Source organism: Bos grunniens, chromosome 5 (genome assembly GCF_055505025.1).
Source record: "Bos grunniens cultivar Pamir isolate PY7600 chromosome 5, Bosgru_T2T1.0, whole genome shotgun sequence".
Classification (NCBI taxonomy): domain Eukaryota; kingdom Metazoa; phylum Chordata; class Mammalia; order Artiodactyla; family Bovidae; genus Bos; species Bos grunniens.
In genome coordinates, this window is record NC_141169.1 from 91728545 (window position 1) to 91741235 (window position 12691).

Genomic DNA, 12691 nt, shown 5'->3' on the forward strand with positions numbered 1-12691 from the left:
TATAAAAGCTCCAAGGAGAGAGTAGCTATGTTTTTAAGGCAGTATTCAAGAAGGTTTTTAAATAATGACAAACAACACTTAAAAAAAATGGACTCTGCTATTCTGAAGAGTTCATTACTGAATGAAATAGGTCACATCCAGGAGCTCATTCTGAGGATCATGCTCTATCAAAGGTAAAGGATCAAATCTGTGGCACTTTTAGAAAATATATCAAGAAATTGAGAAACAGCAACACAAATTGCTTGTTCTTTGGCATTATGCCCTCTTCACTCTTTATTACTAGACATTTAATCATTTACTAGAATTTAAACGAAAGATCTGCTTAATTCCAACCCCTATGGAACTATTTCACTCAATGATAACTGGATTTTAAAAGATCTTTTGATGAATAAATCCGTGTGTGTATAAAATGGCATATTTCCATCAAAAAAACAAATTAAATCAGAAATCTACTGGAGATGGAGTAGAAATTCATTATTCTGCCTTATTCTTTTTCAGATCGTATTTGTGAACCAAACAACGCCTCATGAAGGTTACTGTACCAGAAAATGTGGGTGAAGGTGTGCCACCTTAAGCAGTTCTGAGCTTTACATCAAAAGGGAAAGCTGATAAACTACAACGGTTTCTATAACCCATTAATGGAAACAGAATTTAATGCGTTAGAATCAACTCTAAGTGGCAGCTAGTGTTATATGAAGAGTAATTTAGACTGTATGACAACACTCCGAAGACTGGGAATGCTGGTGTTCATGTCCATTCCCAGGCTGGCTAGAGGAAGCCATTTTTTTGGTTCAGTCCACCCTGCTAGTCTGTTCTCAGCAGGACACTAATAAGGGAGGACATCAGTCAAGGATATCCCTAAGGAAACAATCTCCCATACACTAAACAGATGCCTGAAACATCCATTTCAAATATAAACCCCAGTACAAGTATGGGTTTAGAAAGAGGAAAAAAGATGTCTGCTAACACGGTGTTTAAATTTTTGAGTATAATGATGAAAGGAGGTTAACACTGAAAGAACTTTCATTCTTACTGGAGTGATAATTTCAAAATATACAAGGCAAAACATGAAATATTTAGCACAGCTATGAACTGAAAAATGAAATCTAGTTTTTTTAAAACTTTATTTATTTTTAATCTAAGGCTAATTGCTTTACAATGCTGTCTTGGTTTCTGCCACATATCAACATGAATCAGTCATAGGTAATTTGGTTTTAAAACTCCTGTTATCCAACATTCAGGCTACAACTTTGCAACCTTTGTTGAGTGTAAATGTAAATTTTGTATCAGGTATTTATAAACAGGTGAAATGCCCTCACATTAAGTCCTTTGAAACATGAGGATTTGTCTGGTTTTTGCAAAAATGAATGTATCACTGACAGTACTAGATTGAAAAATTAAAATGAATCAGCACAGTACACAGGGTATATGTATATTCTTTAAACCAGATATGGAAAGAAGCTATTTTAGATTTAAAAATAAGAACATTTGAGATTCCAAGGAGATATGATTATTCATGACTGCATAATATGGCAATACTGACTAGTCTATCCTGTTTAGCTGAGCATCTGACCAGTCTCAAACTGGCTGCAGTGGTCCTAAACATCACATGCAGACCACAGAGTCTAGAAGTGAAAGGAAAGTCTCCGCATACACTATTCCTTTTCAAGAAGTTTCTCAAGAACTCCCTGGCCATCCTTGTCTAGACTCTCATTGGCCAGAAATATGTGTCAAAAGGGCTTCCCAGGTGGCTCAGTGGTAAACAATCCGCCTGCCAAAGCAGGAGATATGGGTTTGATCCCTGGGTTGGGAAGATCCCCTGGAGGAGGAAAGGTCAACCCACTTTAGTGGGATGAAGAATCTTATGGACAGAGGAGCCTGGCAGGCTACAGTCCACAGGGTTGCAGAGTCTGCCATGACTGAAGCACTTAGCACCCACATATGCATACAAATGAGATGACATAGTATTTGCCTTTCTCAGACTTGTTTCACTTAGCATAATGCCCTCATGGTCTATCCATGTTGTTGCAAATGGGAATATTCCACTGTGTGCCTATGTATTACATACATACAAACTGCATTTTCTTTACCTATTCATCCACTGATGGACACCTCAGTTGTTTCCGCATCTTGGCTATTATAAACAATGCTGCAGTGATCCTGGGTGGGCGGCAGTGCACAGCTTTTTGAATTAGTGCTTTTGTTTCCTTTGGATCAATACCCAGAAGGACCTGTTAGATCAACATGGTGCTTCTGTTTTTAATTTTTTGAGGACCCTCCATACTGTTTCCCACCATGGCTGCACCAACTTACTTCCCACTAATGTGCACTGAGGGTTCTCTTTTCTCCACATCCTAACCAACACTTACCTCTTAAAACAAGTGATGATAGTGGTTCTAACAGGTTTGACTTGCATTTCCCTGTTGAGCACATTTTCATGTACCCATTGGTCTTCTATATGTCTTCTTTGGAAAAACCTCTATTCAGACCCTCTGCCCATTTTTTAACTGAAGATTTTTTTTTTTTTTTTTTTTGCCATTGAGTTGTGTGTGTTCTTTATACATTTTAGATATTACTCCTTATCAGACACGACTTGCTAATTTTTTCTCCCATTGGGTAGACTGCCTTTTCATTTTATTGATGGTTCCCTTTATTATTCAGTTAGTCCCATTTGTTTTTGTTGCTGTTTTCTTTGGTGTTAGGAAAAGATTTTTTTTTTAACGTTTTGGCCATTAATAACTATGTACTAGCTACTTCTTAGTATTGCAATTCTCCCCTGTGGGAATATTTGTTTTAGTGATTTTTTTTTTAATATTTTGGCTTCATGAGTGACTCCAATGATTGCTTTACTACAAAATCCATTCTATTTTTTAACTTAAGAAATAAATATTGAAATTGCTAACATCAATAATGAAAGATTGAGGGCAGGAGAAGGGGATGACAGAGCATGAGATGGTTGGATGGCACCACTGACTCAACTGACATGAGCTTGGGTAGACTCCGGGAGTTGGTGATGGACAGGGAGGCCTGGTGTGCTGCAGTCCATGCGGTCGCAGAGTCGGACACGACTGAGCGACTGAACTGAACATCAGTAACAGCCAATAATTCTTCTGAGTGATATGTCAGACAGAGCAAAGTTTACTAGGTATTGTTTTATCCGTGTACCAGTGGTAAGAAGGTTGAAAATCTATCGACTATGCACAAAGTATGTATTTTAGAAAACTCTGTCCCACAGAAGAGATTTTGATTCTCTCTTATTAAATTCAGCTGCACACCCCCATTTGTATGATTTGCTCAGCATCATGTATTTCCCTTATGGGAGAGAAAGAAGGATTTAATTTAGTCTAAGAAAAATAGGATATCATAGTGGTTTGGCAGTTCTTTCTGCAACCCTGTCAAGAAGCCAGTATCATGACTTGGACTTTTACAAGGGCCGAGACCTTAAAACGTGCCTCGTACCCATAATGCTGTTAGACTGGAGCAAGGCAGAGAGATGTGTGGACTATGGAAGTGATTGTATTTCTCAAATTTAGGTACAAAACCAAAAAGCAAACAGCTCAGATGTGCATAGACAACTCTTCAATATCCTTCCACTCAAACCAAAAAGAATACTGTACATTCTCAAAGTGGCCTTGGTTTCATTATACTATCAGACAATTATACTTTTTGACTTGTTTTAAAATTGAAGAGCTTTGCAAACTATCATATATAGGATGGATAAACAACAGGGTCCTACTGTAGAACACAGGGAACTATATTTAATATCCTGTGATAACCCATAATGGAAAAGAATGTATAAATGGATATAACTGAATCACTTTTCTGTATAGTAGATATTAACAACATTGTAAATCAACTATACTTCAGTTAAAAAAAAACTGAAGTGCCTTTACCAATAGAAATTATGATGCTATAATGTGTCACTCTGAGACTTAGTCTCAAATCAGGTTTAAAAACTATGTCTGAAGCAGTGACTTAGTTATTAAACATGATTTTTATTTATTAGTTATTAAACCAATTGGGTCTATGGTGGGCCAGAGTAATTTTTAAAACACTGTTACATGTAAAGTTGATTAATGTCTTATGCAGATAACTATTTGGATTTAATTTCCTTTAAATAAAAAGGCAAAAAATGCTATGTTGAAATCTGACTACCACAATGACTGTTTCTGCAATTTATTTTTAAACTGAAAATATGCTGGCATGGAAAATTATGCCTGCAATTAAAGGCAGTGTTTTAAGAACAAAAGAAAACACTGAAAGTGCCATGCCTTTTCTTGAGAGAAATGGAATTCTTGAGCCTTAGTTATGTGAATAACCACTGAGTTAGCAATCTAAAAGATTGCAATTTTTTTTCTTTTGCGAAACATGTAAAGTATATATTTCCTTTCCCCACATTTAGTTCTAAATGCCATTTGCCTTTAACTTCGAACTAACTGCTTCCAGACGTCCTGCTAAAACCTCAGTGATTCATTTACCCACATCTCCAAATTTTCCTTTCAGCCTTAACCCTTTATATTCTCTCCTTTCTCCTCTCATCATTCAGGAAACGGAGCATCTCAGATTTCTTGGGGGCTGGGAGTGGGGAGGGGGGTAAGGAACAAAAGATACACCCTCTCTGATCCACACTCCCAACAAGAAAAATAAAAATCAGCACCTAAATAGCAACCACCACGTGACGTCACTCTGAGTGCAGCTCACGCTCTCCATCTGAGCCTGCTGCACTGGAAGCAATCCTCACACAGCCCCTCCGAGGTATGCATTACTGTCTTCACTCTACATGTGAATAAACTGAGGCTCACAGCCTCACTTGTATTCTCCATGTGTCAGAAGCCACATGGAGACGTGGTCCCCAGAGCTCCAGTTCTGTCCTTTTCAGTCTCCTTTTCCTGCTTTCAACAGCTGCCCCTTCTTGACTCATCACAGCCAGTGAGCCTTCTCAGTTCTGCCTTACATCTTCTCCCAGGTTTCTGCTCAATGGTAACTAAAACACAACACAACACAACACACCTCAACACTACCCTCTCCTTGCGCACACCGTGAACATGTACCCTCCCCTGCCCTCTCATGTCTCACTGCCTAACATCACCCCAAGGTTATTCCCATCTGAAGCACAGTAATGAAACCTTTACAGATTCCAACGGAATTTTAAACCCAGTGTTTCTTTTCCATCTTCTTATTCTCTACGGCTTTGCAATCATTCTTCACTCTCAGTTGCTCAGACAACATTATCACGATGTAAATGTAACTTCATATTTCCCTGATTATAGGTCCCAAAGAATTGAAGCACAAATAACATCAATAGTAAACAATGGAATTTTTACAAAAGCACCCAACAGGAATTGAAAACTTTGCTTTTTCCACTGGGGAAATAGGAGTATGATGTAATGCTGCAAGTACAAAGCTCAAAGCATCATAGACTAGGAACAAAATAAAGGAAAAAAATTCAAAATATGAGATTCACATACAAATTATGTTTTAGTTTTTTGTATTTACAGATAATTTCTAAATCATCTTCTGAAAAAAAAATCCTAAATAAAACCAACATACTAATTTAGAATCTACAAAATAAATTTGACAATAGACTTTAAATAATTTTGGAATTAGAAAATAATTCAATTATCACCATGCTAGTTATGAAAAAAATGAACACAGCATGTTAATAACTGCTATCCATCCTGAGTTTTACGGGACAGGTACATTTAGACCACTTAATAAATCACATTATAAACAAAAATGCTTAAAATAATTTAGATAATTGTCTCACTTGGAAGTCATTTGAGTGATTCTTAAGAAGCTTTTAAATAGGAAGGTTAAATGACACTTTATGGTTAAAACAGAAAAATGGCTCTTAGAATGTACAAGCTAATCCACCAGAGTCATTTTCTGTCATGCACTCAAGAATCAAGTGACATTTCTGGTTGCTATCCAGAAATTACCCTACATAAGAAGCTCGCTAATGGCATCTCCATCACTGCCTTAGTCTAGGCTCTTAAGTCTCCCAAGGCCCTTAACAACATCCGAATTCATCTCATTATAATCAGGATATCCCCCATTTAGAGCATCCTCCACTGAACCTCAACTTCCTTCTATAAAACAGCAACCGAAACCAGAACAACAAACCTTATTCCAGAGGGCTTTTGAAAGGTACCTGGTAGCACCACCAGACATTACCTAATAAAGCCCTCTGCTGCTGCTACTGCTGCTAAAGCCCTCACTAAATAGTAAATAGCCGAACTTGAATATGACATGTGGACACAGGGTGGGCGACAGGGGAGAACGGGACAAACTGGGAGAGTAGGATTGACATATATACACTGTGTGTGCTTAGCTGCTCAGTCGTGTCTGACTCTTTGTGATCCCATGGACTGAGGCCCGCCAGTCTCCACTGTCAGTATGGATTCTCTAGGCAAGAATACTGGAGTGGGTTGCTATGCCCTCCCTCCAGTGGCTCTTCCCAACCCAGGGATCGAACCCAGGTCTCCTGTACTGCAGGCAGATTCTTTACCATCTGAGCCACCAGGGAAGCCCAAGAATATTGGAGTGGGTAGCCTTTCCCTTCTCCAGGGGATCTTCCTGACCCAGGAATTGAACCAGGGTCTCCTGCATTGCAGGCAGATTCTTTACCAGCTGAGCTACCAGGGAAGCCCATATATATTTTACTACCATATATAAAATAGATAGCTAGTGGGAAGCTGCTGTATAGCACAGAGAGTTCAGCTTGGTGCTCTGTCATGACCTAGAGGGGTGGGGGTGGGGGGTGAGGGTTCAAGAGGGAGGGTGTATGTGTATACATATAGCTGATTGACTTTGTTGTACAGCAGGAACACACACAATATTGTAAAGCAATTATACCCCAATTTAAAGAAATAAATAATAAACATGAATGTGCTAGCAGAGTGAGGTTTCCTGAAGAGGAGTCAAATTATGTCACATCCTTGCTTTAAAAAGTTGTTGGCTCTCTGCCCTATGTTTAACGTGAAGTACAACTATAATTTAATGAATGAGGAAGCTGATAATTTGATCAAAAGTTAAAGTTTACTGTTGAATGATCTATGTAAAAAGTCCTTGTAAAACCACACAAGAGTAAAAATGATCACAGGATATATACTCCAGTGATTTCAAAGAATGCTTATTTGAAAAAGTAGTCACTTATTTCAAAACACTATTAATTACAAAAGTCTAATGGAGTTTTAAAATAAAACTAAGCAGAATTCCAACTTAGGAACATGTCAGTAGTCAGAAATATTTCAGACAACTCTATTGCTTCCTAATGAATCCTAATTAGTAATCTTTTATTGTAACATGTATTAAATGGAGGATTACTACACCCTTGTTATGAAAGTTAACAACAAATTAGAAAAAGCAGAATTTAAGCACCATCTCGTTTGCTTTTGGGTGGTTATACACTACTTTAAAAAGCTAACCTAGTTCTAAATAGGTTGCAAAAAAGATCCAATTATTGTAGGTGAAACTTTCTTCCCAAAAGAATCAAGTTGACAGACTAAGAAGTTTTTCAAATTAGGAAAAAAATTAGTAATTATTGAATTTTACTATTCTTCATTAATCATTTTCATACTGCATGAGCTTTACCAAAACAACCACTTCAAGAATAAAAAGGGAGCTACTGATAAGTCAAATGATATCCCTATGCAACAAAAACATTTTGTTAAGAAATGGTATGCCTTCAAAATGGCTATGTTTTCTGTGTAACTTAAATATTTTCATTCACTCAGTATGAAACAGGCACTGATGACGTTTGGCCTTAATGATATTCTTATAAACAAATATGAGGAGTAACTAACCAAAAACGAGCCCAATTCGGGACTGATCTTGCTTAGAAAGGGGAAGAGCCGAGATGGTGGCCCAGAAGTGGCTGCCACTTGAATTGAGCCTCCATGGGATCAGCAAGAATATTCAGATGTGACCAGAGTTTAACCCAGATGGCAGGGAGGGGGCACAGAAATGAGACTGAAAATCCAGGCTTTGAGTGACAATATATTTACATATGATTTCCAGGTGGTGCAGTGATAAAGAATCTGTTTGCCAATGAAGGAGACGCAAGAGACCTGAGTTTGACCCCTGGGTAGGGAAGATCCCCTGGAGAAGGAAATGCCAATCCACTCCAGTATTCTTGCCTGGAGTATTCCGCAGACAGAGGAGCCTGGTGGGCTACAGTCCACAGAGTGGTGAAGAGTCAGACATGACTGAGCGCGCGCACGCGCGCGCGCACACACACACACACACACACACACACACATATTTATATATAAAATTTCCATTATGTAAGTTTTGAAGCAGGATATTTGTTCCATTGTTAGGTTCTCTGTCACTTCAACTTCAAAGGAATGCATTTTTTTTTACCCCTGAAAAGGTCCAAAGAGTAATGCATTTATGTGATGCACACAGCACGTTAATTAAGGCTCAGTTTCGTCAGCAAATCATTATCCCTAAGTACTGAGAAATTTCTCACTTACAGATGAGGCAGAAGTCGGAGAAAGATCTGACCTAGAATAGCAGGCAGGGCCCACTTCCCGCAGCAGAGCCCCAGACACAGAGCAGAGCCGGCAGTGAACTCCGATGGCCGCTTGCGGCCACTGTGATGGCCGAGTGCTACTCAGGATATGTTTCCTTCTAACAGAGTGTGAAGCCACTGCACGCTATTAGATGGTTAGGATAACTAGTAGGTTTTCATCATCACAGTAAAGATTAAAACTCTCTAATGCAAGGCTCAAGATATTCCCCTCATTCATTTAACTTGTATAATCAATTCATTTATTCATGCTCAAACATTCATTAAATATTTATTATGCACGAAGTTTTGTACTCTCCACCACTATGAAACAAAAATATAGTTCAAGACTATAATGGGCTTCAGAATACTGTTCCATCTGAGTGGACCAAGCCAAATCTCAAACTTGAAGAATACCACAGTCATATTTTACCACCAGGCTTCAGTATTTTTGGGAATGAGTTCCTCAAAGAACACCTTATTCATGAACAGACAAGTACTTTATTCCCAGTGCTTCAGAGTTGAGTCAGGCTTTTATGTCAATTTCAGGTTATCCCCCTGACCCCCACCCCAAGCTCTGCTCATCCTCCCTTCTTTTGTCAGATTTAATTTCCTGTTCATACAAAAAAGTTAAAGTAGCTTCTCTTGACTTGAACTCTAGTGGTATTTAGGTCAGTGACCTCTGAGGTCATAATGCCTCAAAAACATCATTGTTAAGAATGCATACCCAATATATTTCAATTCATCATTACTACAGTAACTTACTGATTAAAATATTGGCTATTTTAAAACCATGTTAAAATAGTTTAAGTACATTTGAGATAAATTTTAAAAGCAATAAAAATATTAATGAGTTCTCTATATACTTAAAGCTTCTAGATTTGGGCAGAATTTGAAAATTCTACAACTTATGGAAAAAAATGGATCTTTAATTAAGCCTGTCAAGTCAAACAAAATGAAGCTGAAACCCCACTTCTATATCTCTCTGTTTCTAAAAATATAGAAGTATAATGTATTAGGAGTCATAATAAGGCAGTTATTGATATTTTTGTACATCTGTACATAAAAAACTGATTTTGATCATTTCCTCTCAATAACTATCCTATTCATGTAAAAGAAAATACGTGCAGATAGTTTAATTCTTTATTTGCTTCAAAAAACTGATGTGAAAATATTCAACATTATCTATAAAGAATTTCTATATTGTCTTTTCCTCAACTAGACATACAAAGTAAAAAGTGACTGTTAAGAGAAAACTTTGAAAATTCTCCAAAAGACCTTGAAATAATAAGGCTGCGATTGAACTTTCAAGAGAAGAATTATGCCAGAAATGATAAAGCCTAAGATTTTTAAGGCTTCAGTTTATTCTATATAAACAGTATGAAATAAAAATGTCATTCCTTCACTCGAAAGGGAGGGGGAGAAAAGCAAAATATAGTTACTCAAACATACATACACACACTTTTACCCAATCTTCTGAAACTAATGATTTCAAAACTAACTCAATTTCTATAGTGCAATTCAAAGACATGAATTAATATTGCAAAAAGAAATAAATTTTTAAAAGGCATGTTGCCATCCTTTATAATCAAAGGCAGTAGTAACTTACTGCTCTTAAATTTTAGGCTCATAAATGAAGATTCCTATTTTGAATCACATTGCTGAAATAACCCCAAATAATTAAAGAATTAAAGAGCTGTTTCAGCTAATTGTTAATTAGTTCAGACTAGTGATATACTTTTTATTAAAAGTATTATGTAACGAGCATTGTTAACATCTCTAAAGGAACTTCTGAGAATTTATTCATTTCTTTCTTGTGAAGTGAGAAACAAAACAAAAAATCAAGTTTCTCCTCGGAATAAGTTAAAAAAAATAAATGAATGAAAATCCTTAGGCTTTCAGGCAATTTGCAACCACTGTGCATTTATGTAGCTTCAAGTTAAGGAGAGACCAAAAGGAAGATTACATCTTCAAATGCTTTAGTCATTTGAAAAAACCTCACAATGTATTTACATTTCTCTAAGAATACAATACTTCTAGTTATAGAAGTATTTATAATAAGTAAATCCTGGCACTAGGGCTCTAAAGCTTCCTTACCACAGGCTCATTAACTGAGAAAAGAACTACTGCTCATTTAGCCATCAGCTATTTATTATTACATATTAAAGTAACAGGCATTACTCACCAGCCTCCATCAAAATTACATTCAACTACAGGCAGAGGGGATACTGGAAGGAAAAGCAGACTCTGACTATGCTGCTTTGTCTTGAGCGGCTCCCAGATGAGCGCCCTGGGGACCAAGCCCTCAGGAAACGCACTGTGGCCGGCGGACTGCTTGCCACCCTGCCAGTCTGACACTGGGCTGACGTCACGCCAACATGTCACTGCAGCCGCAGATTGAGGCAGCTTCTCTCGAACAGTTTGTTGTGATTCTGTACGCCTTCCAGCCAGAGGAGTAGAATATGATTTCAGTTCCCTTCAAGTTGGCACACAGCACAGGGTAAAATACCAGCATACGTGGCTGCCAACGGCTTGTGAAGAGTGTTGTGAGGATTTTTAAATAACCTTAGCTCTCAAATAGACATTTTCTGTTAAAACTATAAGCAAACCTATTCAAGTGATTCCTTTCAAAACATTTTTTTGGGTTGCTGTTGTTTCCAAAGTTGATCCATATTTCAAAAAATTCAGCCAATAAAAGGTACAAAGAAAGCTAAAACTGTGGTGACCTAAATGGGAAGAGAATCCAAGACAGAGGGAATGTATGTGTATGTGTGGCTGATTCACTCTGCTGTACAGCAGAAACCACACAGCATTGTAAAGGAACTATGGTAGTAGTGTTAGTTGTTCAGTCGTGTCCGACTCTTTTGCGACCCCATGGACCGCAGCCCACCAGGCTCCTCTGTCCATGGGATTCTCCAAGCAAGAATACTGGAATGGGTTGCCATTTCCTCCTCCAGGGGATCTTCCAGACCCAGGGACTGGTAGGTGGGTTCTTTACCAATAGTGCCACTTGGGAAGCCCTAAAATACTCCTATAAAAAAAAAAAAGTTAAAACTGCCTTCAGTTCTATTACCTAAAATGATGATGATAATAATGATAATGAATGCTCACATATTATGTCAAGCACTTTACAATCTCAGCTGAGCCTCAGAACCCAACCATCTAGTATCTGTAATTATCCGCATTTTATGGAAAAGACTGAGGCACAGAGAAGTTAGGGAACTTGCCTCGCCACAATGCTAGTAAGTGACTGTTGCTGTTGTTTTTTAGTCGCTAAGCTGTGTCCTGCTCTTTTATGATCCCATGGACTATATAGCCCACCAGGCTCCTCTGCCCATGGAATTTCCCAGGTAAGAACACTGGAGTAGGTTGCCATTTCCTCTTCAAGTAGGTCTTTCAACCCACTTGATCAAATCCACATTTTCTGCACTGGCAGGCGACTTATTTACCGCTGAGCCACCTGGGAAGTCCAGTAAGTGACTGAGCAGGACTTAAAACCCATACATCTGATCACTAAGTTATACCATTTAGCAGGAAAGATACCAGCTGTTAACACCAGTTAACATTCTGGTGAACAATCTTTTCGACCAGAGTTTGTGTATATAAACACATATTTATTCAATATAAGGAAATCAAACTATGTATGTTGTTTTGCAATCTGCTTTTAAAAACTCATTAATACGCCATGGTCAGTTTTCCATGTCAGTAACTATATTCTTAACTTTTCTTTTCATGATGGCTGCCTATCACATTGATCTAAAGCTAATTCCTACTAGACACTTAATTAAAAACTTTTTGTTATGAACAGTGCTTAAGGTAGCCTAGATACCTTTGTGCTTTCTTGTGTTTATCTGTGCAGGGTAATCCTTAGAAATGACGCAGATAGGTCAAAGCATGTGTGTGTTTTCAACATTTGCCTCTTTGACACTCCAAAAAGAGGTAACAACTTATATTTATAATTTAATACATTATACTTCTTTCCCACATAAAGGATACTGACAATTATTTTTCTTCCTTGCAAATCTAACAGAAAATACAGCTTTAATTGTGTGTTTGTGTGTTTTAGTTGCAAGTGAGGTTAAGGCTCTCTTCATGAGCTTGTTAACACGGAAGCAGTCCAGTTAAAGTCTACAAGCATGTAAGGTCTGGAGTCAGATGACTAAGACCAGCTCTCCTTCC

General features: G+C 37.8%; 1 protein-coding gene across 11 annotated transcripts in view; it reads right to left on the reverse strand.

Annotated features, from left to right (window-relative positions):
* Window positions 1–12691, reverse strand: part of PLEKHA5 (pleckstrin homology domain containing A5) — a 262192-nt gene that overhangs the window by 113557 nt on the left and 135944 nt on the right. The window contains exon 1 of one of the 11 annotated variants that reach the window (XM_086401866.1): window positions 10698–11393. The exons of 9 other annotated variants lie outside the window; for them this stretch is intronic. The gene's annotated coding sequence lies outside the window, so the exon portion shown is untranslated. Of the gene's footprint in view, window positions 1–10697; window positions 11394–12691 lie in introns of those variants that run through there. One more of the 11 variants, XM_086401864.1, reaches the window with a different exon arrangement.